Source organism: Castanea sativa, chromosome 12 (genome assembly GCF_040712315.1).
Source record: "Castanea sativa cultivar Marrone di Chiusa Pesio chromosome 12, ASM4071231v1".
In the NCBI taxonomy this organism is placed as follows: domain Eukaryota; kingdom Viridiplantae; phylum Streptophyta; class Magnoliopsida; order Fagales; family Fagaceae; genus Castanea; species Castanea sativa.
The window spans coordinates 48,556,922-48,581,292 of record NC_134024.1 but is presented as its reverse complement, the minus strand read 5'-3'; the positions used below and the strand labels follow the sequence as shown (position 1 = coordinate 48,581,292).

Below are 24,371 nucleotides of genomic sequence, written 5' to 3'. Positions count from 1 at the left end.
TTTTTTTTAACTCACAGTTTTTAGTGTTTAAATACTAAAAAACTATTGATTAAACACCCTAATCAAATAGAGCCTAAATCCTTACAAACCGACTCAAAAGAGCATTAGAGTTTCCAAAAAAAAAAAAAAAAAAAAAGAAACATGAGGATGTGGTTCCTCATACAAAATTGAGTGTTTTCCTCTCTTTTTTTTTCTTTCTTTTTTTTTTTTGATGGCTTCCAGGCATTTTATTATGCATATAGAGGTCTGCACATATGGAGTCAACGTTCAAAAAGCAGCTAAAGTTAGGCTCAATCACAAAAAAAATATTTATTCATTTATTTATTATTGAACTAGTATTTTATTAATAAATTTTTTATTATTTTTAATATTTTTCTAAAAAATAAAGATATTATTGCTCAATTAAAGTACCCAGATTTTAATGAATTATAATATTGAGTGAGTTCATTTTGTATTAGATTTCGTGTGCAAAGTGGCCCTTACCTTCCAGCTGTTTTCCTAGCATTTTCCGTTTTCCTTTTATTTTGTTTTGGATAGCTTCCAAGTACTTTCTTGTGCATGTGAAGGTTTGCCCAGATGGAGCCCATGTCCACATGAAAAAAGCAAAAGTTGGTTTGAGAATAAATAAAGAAGAAAGACTTTATGCGAAAATTTATAGTGGGATGCCCACCGACTCTAATAAAAAATCAATTGATAGGTGATAGAAAATGAAATTTTGACCCATCTTCCACGTGAGGATGAGGTTCCTCATACAATTTTTTTTTAGAAAAGAAAAAATTAGATTTCTTATGGATGTGACCTTCCACTTCTACGTGTTTTCCTTTTCCTTTTCTTTTTTTTTTTTTTTTTTTTGGGAGGGGAGTTTTGGATAGCTGTATTTTCCTAAGCATACAGAGGTCTGCAAAAATGGAGCCCGCGTGGGGAAAAAGCTGCTAAAATTGGATTTGATAGTCAAAAAAAAAAAAAAAAAAACAAAACAAAAGAAGAAGAAGACGAAGAAAAAATAAAGAAAAAGCAGTGAAGCATAAGAAGATATATAGAAATACTACGTCATCAATGAATAAGTAAAATTCTATTTACTATAATCCAATTTGTTTTCTTTTCTACCAGGTATTATCTTATTAAGATCACCTCACTTATTGGCATAATAGTATTACTGCATTATTGTATTGAAGAAATTATAGCTGCAAAGTGGATAGCCACTTGATTAATAGAGAAGTACATATATCATTTAATCTTTATAGTTTTTTCTTGCTAACAATTTCCTTTTATTTTAGGATAAAGTTTGCCAAAGGCTCTAACTCTACTAATTATTTTATTATTAGATGTGAATGTTGATTAATGTGCCGTTGGATAACATTTTCTTCTTATATCTTTCAAAAGATTAAAAATCAATAGCTATATCATTAATCAAATGTTTAAATTTCAAGTTTTTGTAATCTAAAATTATGCATTAAAAATAAATTTATAGATTGAATAGAAAATAATGTCTGATTAACATGAAATTTAATATGCATGTTAAGAACATAAAGAACAAGCACTCTAGCAAATAGACTTTCAAAATATATAAACATGCTAATTTTTTCAGTAGAAGTTGTAGCCATTAGCTGCAAGTAAACTTTGTCCTTTATTATTATTTTTTTAAAGAGTATTATTTAGCAAAAATAACCTAGAGAGTGACTAGCATTGACAAGTAATCCATTCAAATAAATATAAGTAAAAATTCAATTTTATACTCAATTTTACAATATATTTGAGTGGTATAAGGTAGAAACTTGTTTACCATTTTTTAAATCAACTTATCACCCTTTTTTTCACGACTCAACGGTAGACCATTTTGATAAATTGTGATATTTTGAGTGAGTGCAATTGTGAAAGTGGCCCTTGTCTTCCTCTTCCATATGTCTAAGTGTTTTCTTTTTCTTTTATTTTGGATAGCTTCCGGGTATTTTCATGTGCAAGCACATGGAAGTCTGCACAAATGGAGCCCACGTGAAAATAGCTACAAAAGTTGCTGGTTTGATAGTAGAAATAAAATAAAGAAGAAACAAAAGGTCGTGGAACCCAAGTGAAAAAACAATAAATTTAGTTGGGTTTGAAAGTCCAAAAAACAGTGACAAATGTGAAATGTCACTGACTTAACTTGCCTGGGATGGTCAGAACAAGAACGAAAAAACCAGACTTTATGGTGTGAAAATGGCCAACTTGATAGACAAAACAAAAGCAAGTGGGAAATTTCATAGCTGGTCTTGAACCAAAAAAAAAGTTCATAGCTGGTCACCTGAAAATTCACTCGTTTTGACTACTTTTTCAGGACGTGCAAAGCAGGGAAACGATTGCATATATCACCAACCAAAGCCTTGCTAGAGAAACTTTAGAGTCTCTTATAGTTGCTCCCATTCTCTAAGTTTACAACACTCTCTGCTACATATCGCTCAACAAGCTAGTAAGTTACCAATTGCATCCATGGCCACACAAGCAACTTCCTCCTCCCCCTCTTCAACTTCTTCATCATCATCTTCTTCTTCTTGCCCTCAATGGAACTACGATGTGTTCCTCAGTTTTTGCGGTGTTGACACCCGCAAGAATTTCACAGATCATCTCTATACTGCTTTAAAACAAAAAGGTATTATCACCTTCAGGGATGATGAGAAACTTGAGCGAGGAAAGTATATTTCTCTAGAGCTCTTGAAAGCAATAGAAGAGTCCAAGTATGCTATCATCATTCTCTCAACAAACTATGCTTCTTCAAGGTGGTGCCTAACCGAACTAGCAAAAATTGTTGAATGCATGGAGAAGACCAAATTGACAGTTTTACCTGTCTTTTATCATATGGAACCCTCTGATGTAAGAAACCAGAGTGGCAATCTTACTAAAGCCTTTGCTAAACATGAGGAGGATACCAAAGTTAACACAGAAGAGGTGCAAGCATGGAAAGCTGCTTTGAAAGATGTTGGTCATATATCCGGATGGCATTTGCATGATAGGTAACATTTGTCTCTTTTTAGAGTAATTTTGTTCATATTAATATCAAAATCATAATTTTCTACACTAAACCTTGCCGAGTTTTCCATAGATTAACATGACAAATTTTATTTACTTTTTCTAGCCCAATCAAATTAGAGAAACTTTTGTCAGTGCCTTCTTTCGTGCGATGCTACTCTTTCTTCAAGCATATAATCGATTTGTCAATGACTAAACATATATACTTTCAACAACTTTTTCCAAAACGCTTGGGGTAAAGGTCCCATTTAACATGCTAGACTTTATCTAAGGGGTAAGACATGATTACATGAACGAATAGCTTTTACTCCTTTCACAAGGCAAAACTTTGCTTCTAGCTATTACACACACACTCAACAAAGTTACATCACCACTCTATTTATAGGGACTAACACACCTTCCTACTTCTTTTAATTTCAATGTAGGATTACTTCTTTTAATATAACTAGTCACAAATTCATGTGAGTGGGAATAGATAATTATTTTGTAATTGTAATATAATATATTATTATGTTTTCTAAAATTTGTTGAAAATATTTGTTCTCTCTAAAAATTAAACAATTTCTAAAATAATTTTTCGTCTTTTTATCTCTACCTATATATCATTCTATTATTTTTGGTGTGTTTAATTAATATTATTCCTCTATGAGTTGATCCATATACTTTGAAATTATGTTATAGTGTCTATGTTTTTTTTTCTTCTGTACAACTAAACTTTTTAAGATTCAAATAAGTGAGTAAATTCCTCATTTTCTTAAGGGAAATTACCATGATAATCATAACTCATAACAAAATTACTTTTTAATATTACTCAAATAATTGATAGGCACATTCAAATGTGTATCCAATGTTATGTTTTGATATAAATTCAAACTTTCACTTCCAAAATAACTAAGTATTAACTCAAACAAAAATCAAACCAAAGATATAAAAGGAAGAAAGACTACTTGTGATGGGGAACTCAAAAATACAACCCCAAAACATATTAACCAAAATAGAGTTATAAAAAAATAAATATATAAATAAAAAAACACAATGATTCGTCAACTTAAATTAAAGTTACAAGAAAGAATAAAAAATTAAGAGAGAGAGAGAGAGAGTAATTATTTTTTTCACAAGAGAATGTGAGAGATGATAACAAATTTATAGAAAATAAAATGAGAAGAAAAAAAGTGTAATTAAAAGATATAGTAATAAATACCAAATTATCTAAGTCATGTTATAAAATAGACTAACATTATATTCGTATATACTATCTTTATAATGCAATATGATAATATCTATGACATCAAATAAAAGAAAATAGGTAACAACTTAAAAACACCACGGAACTAAATCACATCAACCCAAAGTAAAGTTCCAAAGAATACAAAAATTAATCAACCTAAAGTAGAGATGCAAGAAAAAAAAATCCACCAAAAAATGGAAAAAAAAATTGAGAGAGAGAGAGAGAGAGAGAGAGAGAGAGAGAGAGAGAGAAATAACATTTTTGAGTGGGCAAGCTCTGTATAGAGGAAGAGTGATATTAAAGTAGATAGTAGTGGGAAGATGAAAAGGTAAAATGGAGGAGAAAGGTTAAAGAAATTATAATAATAAATTGGAAATTAATAAGAAGAAAAAGAACTAAAAATAAGAAAGAGAGAGCTGGAAATATGTAGATGATGTGGCTACTGGTAAGGTGGCTCAATAGAAGCGTAGTAACAATAAATACTACGCTTCAGCTTTTAGATATAATACATTATATATGTATAAAAGTTTTGGATTACCTCCAATACATTTTTAATTGGAATCTTCTTTTGATTTAATGAAAAACTATCACATCACTCACTAACTAGATAAATTGTGGAAATTGAAACTCACTATCACTTTCCATTGTATATTTTTTCTTTTTCTTTTTTAAAATAAGAGTCATTGTATACTTCAAACAAAAGGAAATGTCTAGATAAAAAAGTACTTGGAGTAAGCCAAACTCATATATAAATTAGTGCACCTCCTTCTTTTTCTTTAGGACTATGTGTGATTTCAAAACCAGTAAGGCTCTAAACCTCTCTCGTCATGGGCTAAACTTAACAATTAATGACCATCCACAACCATGACTATAACACTGATCAGTTATCACTATGACTAATGATGGCTGTGCCTAGTCTTTTTAGCCTCAATCGTTGTCTCACAAATTTACGTTTCTTGCCGAATTTTTTTGATGATCAGTTCAATGTTTTGGACAAGTAAAGAGCCAGAAGCAAAAATATATAGTAAATACTTTAATAGGTCCCTTGATTATATCTTTTTCCTTATTGTGAAGATTAAAGAAATGGTGTGAAAATTAAAATCTAGGAAATGAAAAAAAAAAATTACTTATTTAAATTAGCCACACTCAACTCATTAAACTATTATAGTTAGAAGAAAACACATGGTTCTCATTTAGATTTTATGATGTGCCAACAAGTCAAAGTGTCAAACCCCAATTACGGTGCTATATTATACACCTTTTGAATTACCCTTTTGTTACTGAACGAATTAAGTTTCTATTTTGAATGTTTTGTCTCCTATATATATGCTATATTATACAGTCATCAAAATTATTGCTATGCTATCTTCTTTGCAGGCATGAATCAATAGTTATCCAAGAAATCCTTGAAAGGATATCTAGCGAATTGAATCTTGTATTCCAAAGTACTATTTCCAATGAACTTGTTGGAATAGAATCTCGTGTGAGGGAAATGTTGGACTTATATTTAGATGAGGGGTCAGATGGTGTTCGCTTTGTAGGGATTTGTGGGATGGGTGGAATAGGTAAAACAACTCTTGCACTAAGTATTTATGAAAGAATTTCAAGCAACTTTGAAGCTAGTAGCTTTATTGCTGATGTAAGAGAAAAAACTAAAAATCAACATCTAGTTTCTTTACAAGAACAACTTCTTTCTAACATCCTTAGGGAAAGAGAAATAAATTTAGGGAATGTTCATGAGGGGATCAAAATCATAGGGAATAGACTGCGTGGTAAAAAGGTTCTTATTGTTCTTGATGATGTTGATGGAGAAAAACAATTAAAGGCATTGGTTGGGAACCATAATTGGTTTGGTCCAGGGAGTAGAATCATTATAACAAGTAGAAATAACCATTTGTTGAGAAGATGTGGTGTGGATTACATATATACTGCAAAGGAGTTGAATGACAATGAAGCTTTGAGACTCTTCAGTTTGAGTGCTTTCAAAAACCTCCATCCTAAAGAAAATTATGTGGGTTTGTCTTGGTATTTTGTGAATTACACTAAGGGCCTTCCGTTAGCTCTTAACACCTTAGGTTCTTTGTTGTCTAACAAAAGCATAGATGAATGGAAAAGTGCCATAGATAAACTAAAAGCAGAACCTAGTAAAGAAATTTTGGATGTTCTTCAAATAAGTTTTGATGCGCTAACGAATATGCAGAAAGAATTATTTTTTAGATATTGCATGTTTCTTCAAACAAAAGAATAAAGATTGTGTAAGAGATATATTAAAAAGTTTTGGTTATAATCCAGACTACAATATTGGTGTCCTTATGGACATGTCTCTCATAACCATTAATAAAAATGGAGATTTGTGCATGCACGATTTGCTACAAGAAATGGGTCAACAAATTGTTTTTCATGAATCCCCTAATGAGTCGGGTGGACGTAGTAGGTTGTGGCATTGTGAGGATGTCCTTCATACATTGAAGAATAATACTGTAAGTTGACATTCTTTACCTAAACGTAGAGAAGTAAATATATTTTTACATATTCTTCCAAGGGTTTCTAATAATTCTTATTTTACTGTTCTTGGTTATTAGGGAACGGTTGCAGTTAAAGGCATAGAGCTAAACACACCTAATCAAAAAGAGGAAAGCTTGAGTGCTGAAGCCTTCACAAAGATGACTAAATTGAGATTTCTTAAAATTTGTAATGTGCAACTTCCAAAAGGTCTTAGTTATCTTTCTAATGAGTTACGCTTTATAGAATGGTACAGATATCCTTTAAAATCCATGCCAACTAGTTTTCAACCAAACAAACTTGTTGAACTCAGAATGCGTTGCAGTCGCATCAAACACCTATGGAAAGGAATTATGGTAAGATTTTCACTCAAGAAAATGTGTATTTTCTTCCTTTTCATTAATACTTGAGTTTATCTAATAATTTTTTTTGGTTTATAACAGAATTTAGATGAGTTAAGACTTATTGATCTAAGTGACTCCCAAAACTTGATTGAGATGCCAGACCTTAGTGGAGCCCCAAAGCTTAAGCAATTGATTCTTCAACGTTGTATAAGACTATCCAAGATTCATGCATCTCTTGGAAATCTCAAATGTCTTATTCAATTGGATCTAAATGGTTGCAAGTGCCTTGAGAGCCTTCCACCCAAGATCAGCTTGGAAGCACTAGAAATTCTTGATCTTGTTGGTTGTTCAAGACTGAAGAAGTTTCCAGAAATTGTTGGAAATATGCCACATTTGTTAGAACTTTGTTTGAGCGGGACTGCTATAAAAGATTTATCATTATCAACAGAGTATTTAACTGGACTTATTAAATTGGATCTAAGAGACTGCAAAAACCTTTCAAGTCTTTCAAATGCCTGTTGTTGTTCGATGTCTCTAAAAATTTTCACTTTATCTGGGTGCTCAAAACTTAATAAACTGCCAGAGCATTTGGGAAATATCAAAGGTCTTGAGGAGCTAGATGTGAGTGAAACTGCTATAACAGAATTACCTTCTTCGTTTGTTCTCTTGAAAAATCTCAAACTACTATCTCTTCATCGATGTGAAGGCTTATCATCTGCATCATCAAATAAACTCATCAGTTTTCCTTTAATGCAAAAAAGAAGAGTAGACCCCACAGGCATGTTAGGGCATTCTCTTTCTAATTTATGGTCTTTGACCCAATTGAATCTAAGTTATTGCAATCTTAAGGCAATCCCTGAGGGTCTTGGTTGTTTGTCCTCTTTAACAGAATTAGATCTTAGGGGAAATAATTTTGTTTGTCTCCCTGAGAGTACCACTCGACTATCTAATATGGAGACTCTTCGTCTGTGTGGTTGCACACATCTTCGATCTTTGCCAGAGCTTCCATTAAATATTGAGTATATTGATGCAGATGGTTGTACCTCACTGGAAATATTACCATTAAGATTTGAAGATGGTCCTTATCCGGAACTCTGTCTTCTCAATTGTGTTAAATTGATTAACAATGAAGACTACGGTGACATGTTATTAACAACGCTAAGACACCACATTCAATTTAAGGTCTCTCTCTCTTCTCTCTCTCTCTCTCTTGCTTGTGAGAATCTAAATATAATGATTTTGTAATTTTGTATGTTTCAGGGAGATGAACCCATTTGTGAATTTATAATTCCTGGAAGAGAAATTCTGAAATGGTTTAGGCATCAAAGTGTGGGGACTTCAGTGAATTTGCAAGTGCCTTCAGATAAATTGAAGGGAGTCGCTGTGTGTGCAGTTTTTGTACTCCGCCAACATCATCCACTTCACCAACTTTCTTCAGATGATGATGATGATGGTTATGAGAATGGTTGTGGTTATATATTAACGCATAGTCTTCACTGCTACTTGAAAGCCAACGGAGATGAAAGCAAATCGACACTTAGTTACTTTTATTTTTCGGAACAATTTGGTAAGATTGAATCGTATAATCTTTACCTGGGTTACGTTCCCTATAAATCATTCAATCAGAAATTGAAAGAAAATTGGAGGCAAGTAGATGCTAATGGATTGGGTCAAATTGAAATTGAATTTAAAACCGGCGGTCCAGGATTAGAGGTTACAAAATGCGGGGTCCGTTGGGTATACGAGCAAGACAATGAAGATCTGAACCAAACTATGCGTGGGTGTAGCAGCAACAACAGCTGTAGTATCACTCCTTATGAGGATGATTTGGAAGATTCAGCAAAAAAATACCAAAACTAAGTGAAAGCCATAATGGGTATTATAGGAATGAGAATGGAACCAGCGGAGAAGGTACCTCTAATCTAATTGAAAGATTCATTCCACGTTTGGGAAATTGGATTGGGAATTTGAGCACACAAGGACAATGTAACTCTGATTGAAAGGATGAGAAATCCCAGTGAAAGTTGTGGCTTTGATGAATCTGTACAGCTGATGATCTTTTTCCTCTTAATTTTTTGTAAGTCACTGATATCTTTCTCCCTTTTACGGATCTTTTTTTTGTAGCTATATATTTCTTTTTTAAATTCATTGGCATATGCTTTCATTTGAGTTCAACCATCTGCATTTTTTTATTTCAACCATCTGCATTTTTTTATTTATTTTTTGTTCACTTATGTTGTGGGAAAAAGAAATCACATGGCTGGCCTGAGAAAAGACTAAACTCTTTGGTGAAAAATGGCCCAAATTTACTTCTTTCCATTTGATTTTACAACAATACTGGAATTGGAAAAATGTAGTAAATGCCATAAAGAGAAAACTCACCCCATTTATTTCATTTTGATTTTTGATTTTTTAATGAATAAGAATAATGTTACGATGCGAATGCTCTTAACTCTTAAGCCATATTAGTGGAAAGATTTTGTGGAAGAGGGTGTTCTTGTATGAGGAAGAGGAAGTGGAGGAACACATGGCTACGGTGAATTGTTGTCAAGGCTACGGTAAATTATTGTCAACAATTCTAAGACATTATATCAGTCAGGTCTCTCTCTCTCTCTCTGTCTCTCTCGCATTTGAAGTTCTAAACATTATGATTTATTTGTTTATTTAGATATATGATAAGTACGCATAAGGTTTGTTGTTTCGTTAAAGCTAAAGGGCATCAATCTACCGAAGTGATCCTTCCTTTATCGGAGGAATTTGGTAAGATTGAATCGTATCAGCTTTGGCTGGAATACATTCCCTCTAGACACTTGGGAAGCGACTGGGAAGAAAATTTGAATCGAGTGGATGCTAATGGATTCACCCAAATTGAGGTTACATTTGAATCGAAAGGTCCAGGCTTGGCGGTCACGAAATGCGGAGCCCATGTGGTATACGAGCAAGACATAGAAGATCTCAAACAGACTATGGCTGGGGCTGGGTCTAGCAGTTGCATCATCACTCCTTATTCTGAGGATGAGTCCGATGATGAACCAGAAACACCACATCCAAAGTGGATAGAGCACCCTAATCTAATTGAAAATTGGATTGGGAATTTATGCACATAAGGTAACTCTGATTGTGTGGAAACTTTCGAAATTTGAAAATGGAGTCAATGATTTTTTCAGTTGTATTCTTGATGATTTCTGAGGCTATGAAGAATTTTGTTGATTTTGTTCAGTTTGGCTGATTAGAAAATTTTGGAACATTTAAATTTAAATTCTGGGTTTCCTTTGAAACATAAAAAAAAAAAAAAAAAAAAAATTCTTATCCTATATTTTTCATAGAAACTGGATGAGTGAAGAAATACTATGTTTTATGCTTTCTCATGGCTCAAGCATGCCAGTTATGTTTGGCTATGCTAGAATATCTTTCCTTACCATAAAAGCAGGAGAACTAATAGTAGGTTATATTGTTTTGTATATATGCTTTTTGAACGCACCAGTTGGAGCTATGCCCCAGAAGAACTTGTGTCTTTCTTGCCCCTATGGTGGCTCTGATTCAACAGGTAAAAGCTACCAGTTATCATGTTGTTTTGTAATTTGATGTTCAATTTTGGTTATATTTAAGTTTGAGATAATTTTGTAGTTTATATGGCTGGTACATTGCACAATTATGAAGTGGTATGCTCCTTGGCTTGGCTAAGGTGGAAGGTGTGCAGGCTGTGAGAGAGGGGTTGGACTTTTGGTTTTTAGTGCTTATGTATTCAATTTCTCATTGTGATTCTAAATTTTAAGAAGGGGCTTTCTAAATCTACCTGCTTCAAGTTCACTTTGGAAGGGAGTTTGGCTCTTAATAAATAGAATCATAATCACAATACAAACTCATTACTGCTTGAAATATATTAATAATATCAAAATAAGGCTAGACTACTAGAAGATACATCAGCCTCAATTTCTAGCAAAGAAGATTCAATTGCTAGAAATTGGCCAACCTTGATAGTGCAGAATCGTGGGCTACTCTTCTAACAGCATGGTGATATGTAGTTTTAGCAAACAATAAGCCATTGTGTGGCCTCTTTATCTGATAAGTGGTGTCTCATTTGTCTGTCGATGATTAGCAATAGCAAAAGAAAGATATAAAACTATAATTATGAGCAATACCTAGTAGCACTAGAAGCTCTAATGAGGAATTTCACCTTGAGAGTCCAAGAAAACCCCTTGATCCATTTTTAAAGACGAGGGAAAACAAGCTCTAGAATAACCTTTTCAGTACTTGCACAATTTCCTTCATTACTTCTGTGCTCTTCCTTCTGTCATAGATTTGTATAAAAGATATCATTTATTTCTTCTTTTCTTTGTGATTTGGTGAGATCTGAATTTTCCATGGATACATTTAACTCACATTAGCATTCCCTCATTTTTTGTAAAAAAATAATTTTATGCAATTTGTGTTTGCTCTGTTCAATTTTCCTGTCAATTAAATTTTCTGATGGAGTCCTGTCCTACATGATATCTTTCTTATTTTATTATTTTATTTTAGATCCATGAACTTCTTTTAAGGACATCACAATTTGATTTTATATCATGTGGATATTGCTTTGTGCATTATTTTTGTATTCTGCTTGCATTATCCACTTGACCAACTTCCTTGTACTGACGATTTAGGATATATGAGATATACGCATGAGCTTCAATGTTTCATTAAAGCCAGCAGATATGAATCTGGTGAAGTGGATCTTCTTTATCCAAGGAACTTCGTAAAGATTGAATCGTATCATATTTGGCTGGAATGTTATCCCTTAACATTCTTCGGAGAGGACTGGTTTGAATAATTGAATTGAGTCAAAGCTAATGAATTCAGTCAGATTGAGGCTACATTACAAACCTTCGGTCCAGGTTTGGAGGTTACAAAATGTGGTGCCCATTTGGTATTTGAGCAAGTCATTGAAGATCTCAAACAAACTAAGGCTGGGTGTAGCTGCTGTGTAATCATTCCTAATGAGGATGATTTTGATGATTCAGGAAAAGACACCAACATTAAGCAAAGGCATGATGACTAAGATGGGGGTGGGGCTGGATCTAGTGCAGAAGGTACCTTTAATGATGTTCAACCACACCCAAAGTGGATAGAGTACCATAGATAATTGAAAATTGGTTTGGGAATTTATGCACACAACAACAAGGTGACTCTTATTGTGAAGAAGAGGAATCCTAGTGAAAGTGGAAACTTTGATGAATCTGCACAGCTGGTAAACCTTTTTTCTCTGGTTTTTTTAAGGCACCTCTTTCTCCCTCTTACGGATCTTACAGCACTGGCTGGGGGCTTTGGGGGTTTGCAAGTGAATTAGATTTCAGTAAAGGTGATAAAATTATTTGCAAAGTTTTCTTGTTGACTAAAATACAACTAATGCAACTTGGTCGCTTATGTTTAGAGATCTGATTTACCTTTTTTAAAATCATTTAAAATTAGGACAACTACTTAAAACTTAAAGGACCCTTCTTTTTCTCTTTTTTAATTTTGACCCCATACCACACCACCCATTGTTTGGTTGATTAGAAACCTGTGGAAATTATGCTTTTAAGTAATCGTGTGGGTTAGTCTTGTAAGTTCTAACATGCTGATATGTAGAGTTTACACAAACAATAAGGCATTGCTTGGCCTATTTACCTGATAATTGGGATCTCATTCATCAATTGATGATTGATAATAGCCAAAGAAAAATGCAAAACTGAAATTATGAAGCAAGACCTAGTAGAACTAGAAGCTCTGACTAGGAAGTTCACCTTGAGGACAGAAACAACCCCTTGATGCCATTCTTAAAGACAATGGAAAACTAGTTTTAGAATTAACCTCCGCTACTTGCACGGCTGCTTTCTTTAGTCTTCTTTTATAGAATAATATGAAAGATCTCATTTATTTCTTCTTTTCTTTGTGATCTGGTAAGATATAAATTTTCCATGGATAACTTTGACTCGCATTTCTTTTAATATTTATGTTATTTATATATTTCCTCTGTTTTTTTTTTCCTGTCAATCAATTTTTCCAAAGTTGAATATTGTCCTTCATGACCTGTCAACTTAATGTTTGACATCCTATGGCTATGAGTTTATTTAACGGTTCTGTCTGAATCAATATGTATTTAAATGCTAGATCAATCTATAAACATGATGTTTATCATTAGATGAAATCCCTTCCTAGGAACACCTTTTTGTTTGTTAATTCTGTTATTTGTTTCTGCTAGTGTCTTCACTCTCCAAAGAGGGCTGATGGTGTAGAAGTTACTGCTGTCACTGCAGGGAGAGTCATTGGATCCATAAGAGGTCTCAATTGTAAGCGACTGGTCAGGATAGATGGTGCAGAAGCACAGGCTCCGTCTTGTATACAAAGAAGATGCACAACAGATTTGGCAAATTCAGTAAGGCTTCACTTTATGATAATTGGGACATCATTCGTGAAGATGTACTGGAATAATATTTTAGACCATTAAAATCATTCTCAAATCAACCATTCTCCATATATAAGTGTTCTCCCTGAAGGTGAATTCTCAGCCATCAAAGTACCGCCCCTTCTCTGTCTATCCAGCTACTTACATATTTCAGTAAATGGAAAGGACTAGCTCTATGTGCTTTATTTTCATTTCATGAGCATCTGATCATAAGTGAATCTTGATTAAGACTTCCCACCACATTAGTGGTCATTTGGATAGTAAGAAAGGTAGCCTAGAATCTTCCCTAGTCTATTGCATCACTATAGGGAACTTCACGTAGTTAGGCCCTCCATATCTAAGTTAGATATGGAGGGATATATTTGGCTTTTACAACATAACTTGTGGATCATTCTCAGATTTTTTATGTTTCAGTGCAGTCACATTGAGGTTTCAGCTGTAAGTGACTTCCCAGGTTTGATGGCGCAGAAGTGTGGGTAAGGTTTATTATACCCTCAAGAGGAGGAAGAGTTTGGGTAAACAATCATTAAATGCTCTAAAGAGACTTATCACAATGTGGATCTCATCCATCAATCAGTAGCAAGTGATATTCCAAATGATAATCAAGAGTCTTGTTGCTCCTATGAGGACCTATATTCTGGAAGGTTGAGAAGACCCATTTATCCAGAGCAGATCAGTAGACATAGCATTTATTTTGATTTTTGAGGACCAACACCCTGATATTCAACTCCACCAAAATGATTTACTGGTAATAAATAAGTGTATTTCCTTTGAAAGTACCATCTATCTCTCTCTCTGTCTCTCTCTCTCTCTCATTGGACATCATGCTTCTGTTCAACAGGACTATGATTGAAGCTTTGTATATAATTCTCGTCAAATTCTAGAGTGGTTCAACCAATGTAGTGATGAGCTACCACAAGCTTTTGTCTCACTTGCAGCATCATGTACTACTCTGTCCATACCTGGTGTAAACAATATCATCAGCATGCCATTAATCCAGCTACAAAATATTTTTTCCATCTCCCACAGATCTTATAAACTGTCTTGTTCACTCTCTAAGCTTGAGGAGTTTCCTCCAGCCCCAATTGAATTTTTGATAAATTCTAATTATCCAAAAGGATCTATCTCTTAGCAGATTTTCTTTTCTTTAAGCCAACAAAATTGAGCCAGCTTGAGGAAAAGATTTCATGCATTCCTCATGATTGTTGACTTGTTACGGTCCTCAACTCTTTTGAGTCCCACACATACTGAATTCCAAGCTACCTAGTACATGAGTTATCACTTCCAGTGCAAAAGGATTTTCTAAATTGCGGCTCAATCAGCTTAATGACTTTCTTAGGTAGTATGAAGATTTAGATCAGTATACCTGTATGCTATAAAGCACTGAGGATAGCAAATGCAGCCTCCCAGCAAAAGGACAGTTTCTTAGTTCCCCAGGGATTGATTAATGCATTTCGTACCTTGTTTCATTATTTTGATATCATATATATGTCATTTTATTTAACAAAATGTAGTGGTTCTGGGTTAGTCAATATGCATTTGAGTTTGGATGTTAGTCCATTTTCAGACCCATTTTTGTCCATTAACTTATGTTGTTTCTTTTTGATGGTTTTCCAAGAGGGAGGGACTGAAGATGGTGTTACTAGCAAGGACTGTAATTGAATTTTGAATGGACGAAGTATACTTCTAATCAATATATATATATATATATATAAAACACTAGCATCTATGCACACGCGTTACACATGCTTAGAAGCTCTTCTATTTTTTTTTTCATAAAAAAAAAAAAAATCATACATACTAATTTGAGGTTGCATTATCCAATCACCAAAATTCCTAAGGGACTGATGAGATGCAGTATGAAAAATTTATTTCATTCACAAATGTATAAATCTCATCACACTCCTAGGAATTAGTATATATGAATTTTTTTTTTTAGAGTAGAGGCTAGTATTTATTAAACAAGCTAATAATATGCCAGTAAAAAAGACTATTCTTTTCGACCATGCCGAACCTCATCTCACATAAAATAGGGAACTTAAGGATATTCTATTTTAAGTGTATGAATTGAAGTTAACAAGTGATATATTTCTAAATTGATGCAAAATACAAAACCATGAATCACAAAAGAAAAAGAAAAATAGTAAAAAGGAAAACCAAACAACCAAAAAACGTAATGATGAGGGAGAAATAAAAAATGAAGCCGAAGAGCAGACTCTTTCCCCACAAGTTCTGCACATATTTCAAAAATTAACCGGAGCATGTATATATATATATATATAGTTTTATTACACAATAAAAATTAAGAGATGGTATAAGATAATTGTATAGTATTGATGAGGATACTTGCAACTTCATTTTTAAAAAATGAAAAAAAAAAAAAAAAGTAATCCAAAAAATCAGTTATCATATTCTTTTTTCGATAATATAACCTTCCTTTCTAGTTAGTGTTGATTATGTAATTCTGTCATGAAATGGCTCTAACAAAAAATCTGCATGACTTTTGTGTTTTTTGTTTTTTTTTTTCTTTCCAAAACAAAAAAGAAAATTTAGTGCAACCAAAATTTTGGAGTTCTATTAGTTTTTTTTTTTTTTTTTTTTTTTTTTTTTTTTTTTTTTTTCAATTGGAGGTGTTTTATTCATATGAAAAAAGAATAAAAAATGGCTAAAGTTGAGGGAATAAAAAAAATGAACGTGAAGAGAAAAAAGTCTAAATTTTAAGAGTTTTCTTTTTGAATTCAAAATGATAGTAGTTGTATGTGTTGTAGAAAGTATAGATAAATTTGTTATTTGTTTGACATTTATGACCTTATTTCTAAGAGAAGTTACCCTTCTACATCACATAAAAGTCCAGTTCAAAAATGGGAGTCCTCTTATATATAATATATAATATAGATAAAAGTTGGATCCCAAAATTGGTGGATTCATACAATGATGACACATGTACTTTTACTGATGCACATAACCTTGACATGTAACAAAATAGTCATTAAATGTAGGGTGATATGGACTAAGCTATGTGGCAAGTTTCAATTTGTTCAAGTGATACATGTCAGCCAATTATGTCAGATGACATGTTATTCAATGGCAAAATAATTGTAGAGTTTTTTTTTTTTGGGAAAAATTGTAGAGACTTAATGACTAATAATTGAGAAGGAAAAAAATGTACTCTCAGTATAACTTTTTTTTTTTTTGGGAGAAGGAACTCTTAATATAACCTACGTTATTTATAGGTATGATAAAAATCTAATACCATAATAATTATGGACCAGTTATCTAATACCATAATTATATGAGTATTAATGCTAGGGAGAAAATGGGATAACTAAAAATTCAATAACAGTGGGGCAAAAAAAAAAAATTACATATTCACTTTTCCAAATAGCAGGGCCAAATAAATAAAATTTATCAACTTCTCTTCTTGCACCCACTTTATCTAGGAAGCTTTCTCTTCTTTTTCTTTGAGTTGCATCTTTTCTTTCTAAAAGCCTTTCAACTTCCTCTTTTGAGGTTTCTCAACCAAAAAAAAAAAAGAAAAGAAAAAAAAGGAAAGACTTCCTCTTTTGAAGTTCCCATGCTACTTCTCAATCCAATATGCTTTTGGAGATAGTACTTAATTATGAATCCAAGAAATAGGGTAAAACCTGCAAATCAAGTTCAGGCTTTTAGAGAAAATGCATGCCAGACCAATCTGAAGGGAAATTAAAGCAGACAATCTTCACGCTCCACATCACCACAAGAGAAGCATTTCTTGTTAGTTGATAATGGAAAATTTCCAATCAACTTATATGCTCACTGTATTTTGGTAAATAACAGCAGTGTGCTCCAAAATATGGATTCAGATCCTCTAGAGTTCCTAGGGTACTCTACCAAGTAGAGTTCATTAAATCCTAACCACTCTTTAATGATTTAATGGTCTAGATTTTGCCATGTCAGCATTTCATTAACAATCATCTTAATTGTTTTGTTTACAACATTATTTTATTATTTCAAGAATATTATTAATGAAATGCTGACATGGCAGAATCTAAACCATTAAATCATTAAAGAGTGGTTAGGATTTAATGAACTCTACTGGTAGAGTACCCTAAGAACTCTAGAGGATCTGAATCCCCAAAATATACGACATGTGGCGATATTGAAGCTGCCCGAAAAGAATTTGATGTATTGCCTCAAAGAGGCAAAGAGGCATAGATGCATGGAATGCCATGATAATAGCCTATTTACGTCAAAAGTACCCGAATGAAGTTCTAAATCTATATCATCAAATGATCTTGAAAGGTGTTAGAACTGATAACGATAACTTGACTTTCATGGCGGCCCTCAAGGCATGTACGAGGTTCTTGGATTTAAAAATAGGGGAGGAAATTTGGTGTAGAGCAATGGATTGTGGGTTTGAGCTTCATTCGTTAGTTGGGTCTTTAGTTTTGAATTTGTATGCAAAGGCGAGTAAGTTGGATGATGTGGCTAGTGTTAGAAAATCATGAAAAAAGACTGGGATGAAGAATGTGCCAAGGTATAGTGTAGTGGGAGTGAAAGGGAAATTCCATGCTTTTTTTATGGAAGATAAGAGTCATTATCAATATGAAAATATGATGCAACTTTTGGATAAGTTGGATCATGAAATGAGAGCTATTGGATATGTCCCAAATTAAGACTGAATTTTTGTTGCATTCCTTTGATGAGGAAGTCAAAGAAAAAATGTTATGTAATCATAGTGAGTGGCTTGCTATTGCTTTTGGTCTCTTAAACACAGGGCCTGGAACCAGATTATTGATCATAAAGAACCTTAGGGTGTGTGGGAATTGCCATGAAGCAACTAAGTTCATTACGAAAATTGTTAACAGAGAGATTGTTGTGAGGGATGTGAAGCAATTTCATCACTTCAAGAAAGGTATCTGCTCATGTGGTGACTACTAGTGAAGCTGATGTGCGTAGATTTCCTTTATCTTTGCTGGATTTTTCACAGCTCAAGTGTTGAATTTCAGGGTAGGATCTGACGTCTTTATAGGAAAGCAAGTTGCTAATATTATAATGGGGTAATGGAAGAGACAAGCAAGCTAACATCTCAATGCATACTACAACCTCTAAGGAGTGTATAGATGAAGCTTGGTAACTAGTAAAATCCTTGGAGATGGTCCCATCCAACATATCCATATCCAGCTGGGCAGCTGGCAGAATTTGGTTGTTGATATACATCCACCACTTTATCAATATCGCCTTTATACTATACTATATTCTTCAGCCAAGTTCAAAGAGATTTTGTTGAAAATGATTCACTTTCTTTATTCCTCATAGTAGATGTAAATTGTTGAAAGGATTTATATCTTATTGGAATGCCAAAGAAAAAGACCTGCGGGATTTTTTTAATCCAAATGTCTTCTTATGTGCTTAGCATCAACAAGACTGATTTTCCTCTAATAGCACTAGTAATTAATCATTTATCAAAAAAGCTCCGGTAATTAATCCTTTTGAACTCTTAATTATTTTTTTCTCTTGCTTTCTAGTGTCAAAGGCGATACATTTTTTTCATCTCATAATACTGTTGCTTTTACTTCTATTGTATGAAAATTCAAAATTTTTGAGGATATTATTTGGTTTGACATTTAGAACATGGATTCTCTAACAAAAGCAAAATTGTGAGTATAGACACAACTTGGGGAATTTCATATGTTTATTACTTCTGAATATAGTTCACATGTTCTAGTATTTAGTTGAGAATATAGACCATTACAGAAATGGTCTGAAGAGCAGCCCTTTTCCAATTGTATTTGGTAATTCATTTTAGTACATCACTTGTGGCCACACACACACATATATAATTGTAGAGGCTAATAGAGGTTGTCTTTTAGATCAAATTCAGTGTATTTTCTTCCCTATTTTAGGGAATTATGCCAAAGTTCAGAGCTTATGCAAAGGGTACAATTCCCTTTTCTTCTTGTAGTCATGGACTAAAGGATAAGTGGGGAATGGCATATGCTCAAGTGGCTTCTAGACGTGCTCATTGAAATGCAGGGTAACATCAAGAAGTTCTTGTAGAACTATTGCTTAATGGCTGATTGTGCATACCTTTTGTCATTTTGGGGATGTTAAGGGTTATTTTCACATTTCCCCAATTTTAGAAAATGTTTTTGTATTGTATTCATAGCCAATAAGGATTAAGCATTTGTAAGGGGTCCACCTCCTCCATTGACTTATAAAGGGGAGGGGGATTCAACTCCATAAAGAGCACAATTCACCACTATGAGATATTGTTCATTTTTCACCATTTTCCTATATCAGTAATACTAATGGCTAGAGGTAGAAGATTCCTTGTCTTACTTGTGGTTTTTCACTCTTATTGCTTATTCAGAAGGGCGTTCCATGTGAATATTGTGTTATTCTCTTTACACTTTCGTCATTTAAATCTCTAACACTAAAATGTCCGTTGTTGTTACAATAATGGCAACCAATGTATGGATAGTAAACCAATCTAAACCCACTTTCCTTGAAAACCCATTTCTAAACCTTAACTATCCCATACGTTCATGCCTAACACGGTGGCAGAGATTCAACTCTGCAATCTGGGTACAACAACTGACCGAGATAAGCTAATATGGAAGGAAAATAAGAAGGGCGTATTCTCGGTTAAATTGGCCTATCGAGTAGCGATCCGTATGAGGCAAGCTGAACAGGTGGAGCATTCTTCGGCACAAAGGGATGAAAGGCTGTGGAATCGTATTTGGTAACTACAGGTACCTCCCAAGGTTAAAACGTTTGTCTGGCGGGCGTGCTCTGACATACTACCAACCCGCTTGAATCTATGTTGAAAGAAGACCCCACTGGACCCGGCATGTGCAATCTGTCAGAAACACGATGAGACAGTGGCTCACACTCTTTGGGGATGCCCCATGGCTAGAAATGTATAGGCGATGGTGGAAGGGAAGTTGCAAAAACGAAGCTTATATGCAGAGGACTTCTATGGTTTGGTGCGAGAACTGGCACCAGTGTTGACAAAGAACGAAATGGAAGTGTGGGTTGTAGTCTCATGGGCCATCTGGAATGCACGAAACAGGTACATTTTTGACAGAAAACAAACCCACCCCAACAACCCTCTTAGAGGGGCAATGACACTGCTACAAGACTAACAAAGGCTCTGCCAATGAATAGAATATGTACACCAGTGGTAGTGGTTGTTTCGTTGTATGCATAGTTTCGTAAGTTTGGTCAAAGACCTTTCACATGCATACCCATGCCAAGTCAATATTTTAATATCTGTGTTACGTTGGCCTGGTGTTACTAGTAATATTTATCTGATTCAATAAAACTCCTATCTTTGTTGTAAAAAAAAAAACCTATCTCATACATTTATAGATACTTAGCTTCCCTACACCTTTTGATCTTCCTGGTGGCATTGAAATTGAAGGCCATAGGTTTACTTTATGCGGGACCCAACTGGTTTTATAGTCAACACAACCAAGTTGTCGGTGTTAAGCAAAAGCAGTGGAGAAGGAGGAGGAGGAGGAGGACTGTTAAGTTGCATAGACTCGGATATGGGTATGGGTATGGGTATGGGGTACATCAATTCTTGAAAAATTGGGAGCACGACACGTCTGGGTTATAACTATTAATTAATTATTTAATATTTATTTTTACGTACAATTTAAATATTTTTAGACATAATTTATATTTATTCTAGGTTTAAAAATTATGCAACAACTAAAAAATTGCTTGAAAACATTTCTAAAATTAAATATTTATGTGGTGTCAAGGAGTTTTGGAGTAATTTTCAAATCATTTATGTTCTCATGGGGTTTATTATTATTATTAGTTCTGATTTTGGGTTTGGGAATTTTATATGGTAGAATTATTTTTGGGTTAGGCTGGTGGTATATTTTTGTTGTTTGGGCTTAAAGGTAAATGGAACTGGACCAATCTCTTTTGATCTAGAACATTCTCTCCATTCTCTCTCTCCCGCTTGCTCTGTCTCTTGCAGAAGACCATGGCAGAAAGCTCTATCGCTTTCTCTCTCTCTCTTGATTGATCTTCGTTGGTCGACGATATACGACAATCTACGGCGGAATGGCTTTGCAATTGAAGCTAGAGTTGATAATGTGTGGTCGCATTTCAGCCAGTTTGGCCATGTTTTGGACGTGTATCTTTCTAAGGTAAAAGTAGCTGATTTGTATCTAGTTTAATTGAGAATGGTACTAATTGATTGCTTGTATTTTAAAATGCATTTTTTGCCAAATAGCATAATTTTAGGAAATACTTAGGAAATTAAGACAATCAATTAACAATTTTAATCAATTACTTAATATTATCATCAAAATTACCAAGACAAAATACCAATTAGATACAAACACAAGAATTTACATGAAAAAATATTTCTCCTTAAAGGGAAAAAAAAACTACAAGAAATGCTCCAAATAAAATTTAGAATTGTAAAATTAATTATAAAATTCCAAATTTATCAACCTTATGTATGTCTCACAGCTCAAGAAAAATTTCACAGTTTTTTTTCCTCTCACACACTATTTTTCTTTTTGACTGCGCATTCCACAAAACATTATTCTTTCTTCAATACTATGCACATTGCAAGTTCTTATTCTTTTTTGCTTTCACTTAGCAAAATTAATCAAAGTCTCATAAATTCTCATTAATTTGTGCGCTTTACAAAATTTGTTGTCAACAACACCCAAATTTTGTTGTTTCTCCCCTTGCATTACCTCCCAAGCAAAAATCTCCTTTCAAGGAATAGCCTTGTCTTCCACACGAAGACAACCCAAAAATAATCAATTTAATTTTTCCTTCTTCAACTAGTAAATCCTATTAACTTTCCATCTCACCATTGGATGATGAGACAATCTCCCAACATAAATGGAACTATAAACTATTAACTTTAAAGCAATCACTCAATTAGAGTAAGAATATAGCTTTTGTGGGCCACATCAAACCTTTCTATGCATGATTGGTGATTAATGTTGCATCTTGAGTCCCCATGCTTCACATTGCATCTTGAATCCCCATACTTCACATTCTTCAATGTGTTAAATAGGTTCTTAAGTTCCTCGTTGTTGGGGAGACTCCAATTGATTAGTAAGATAAGATGAACATATTAGGACATAATTTAACCTAAATTCTTAAGCCAATGAGTTTAGACCCAATTATGTTATATTAATCATTCACTCTTGTTATGATTATTCAATGTGGAACTTCACTACTTAATCAACTCTGGCACTTACATGTGAATATTTTAGAACTTGTTTGGATCTTAACGTGAGAAAGGTGAAATGAGAAAAAACAATTTGGAGAGAGAGAGAGAGAGAGAGAGAGAGAGAGAGAGAGAGAGAGAGAGAGAGAGAGAGAGAGAGAGAGAGAGAGAGAGAGAGAGAGAGAGAGAGAGAGAGAGAGAGAAATGGAAGAGTAATTAAGAAAAAAATAATACTGATGTAGATTAATTAAATACTTTTTTTTCAAATGTCTCCACAGTGATTAGTTTAGTGTGTTATAACAATATTTTGAACTTAATTGGCACTTAATGGATGCACAGAGCATGGACAAACAGAAATGTTCGAATAGAAACACTAGATAATGTATTCCTACTAGTGTCATGGACATTGGATACTGATATGATACAATATCAATAACAAGGCAAATATTTTAAATATAGGACTTAGACATAGAAGGGCCTAGAACACAACAACAAATATATATTTGTGTGTGTGTGTGTGTGTGAATTGTCCTAAAATTAAGGGTACAATTATTGGAAATATATAGGAAAACTACTTCAATGAATATAATTTAATTCTCCGTAATATAGTTTAATATGTTATCTTTTCTACACAATACTTATCATATTAAAACCACCCCACATATTGGCACTATAGCATAATTGCATCTACTCCCGGCCCAATTGCCATCACCATTGTCTTTAGAAATGGTAATGTGTAATTTTACAATGAGAGAGGGGGGAGACTTCATCGTAAAGACTAAGCAGATTACTTACTTGTATTCAATTGTAAAATCTTATATTGAAGAAATTATAGCTACAATATGAATGACCAAAATTCACATGTAATCCATTTTATTTTTGATTTTATATCATCCTGAAATAACTTGTATTTTGAATGGGCACAATAAGATAGAGGGATCAAAATTCACAAGTAATTCATTCATATTAATCCAAGAATACATTCAATTGTATACTCAATTTTATAACATGTTTAACTTGTTGATTATAAATGGTAGGTGGAGACTTTTTGTTCATAACTTTTTATATAAACTTATCATTTGTTTTCTACAACTCACATAAATTATTTTAATAAATCTTGAAATTGAGTGTGCAATTTTTTATTTTCAAGTAAACAAATGCATATATTAAAGAATTTAAGTCCTTACAAACTGACTCGAAAGAGCATTAGAGTTCCCAAACTCCATAAAAAAAATGAAAGATGAGGATGTGTTTCCTCAAATAAAATTGAGTGTTTTCCATTTCCTTTTTTTTTTTTTTTGACAGCTTCCGGATATTTTCCTATGCATACGAAGGTCTGCATAGATGGAGCCCACGTGGGGAAAAAGCAGCTAAAGTTGGGTTTGATAGTCAAAGAAAACACAAGAAGAAGAAAGAGACAGAAAAAGGAAAAAAAGAGTGAAGCATAATCTTACAAATTATCAATAACAAAAAAGTTTTCAAATACTCATCTATTATCTTGGTGAATTCGTAACAATCACATTCATTATTATCATATCTACTAATAATTTTTTTAAATAAAATTTGTATTACTTTTATTACTTTTTATAAAAAAGTAAAGATATTATTGTTGAATTAAGTATCCCATATTACAAAGTGAAATTATTTTTCAATTTTAATAAATTATGATATTGA

General features: G+C 33.3%; 1 pseudogene; it reads left to right on the top strand.

The window, feature by feature from the left end:
• The first annotated feature begins 2,234 nt into the window (after nt 1-2,234).
• Nucleotides 2,235-14,767, top strand: LOC142619075 (TMV resistance protein N-like; annotated as a pseudogene).
• Nucleotides 14,768-24,371: the final 9,604 nt, after the last annotated feature.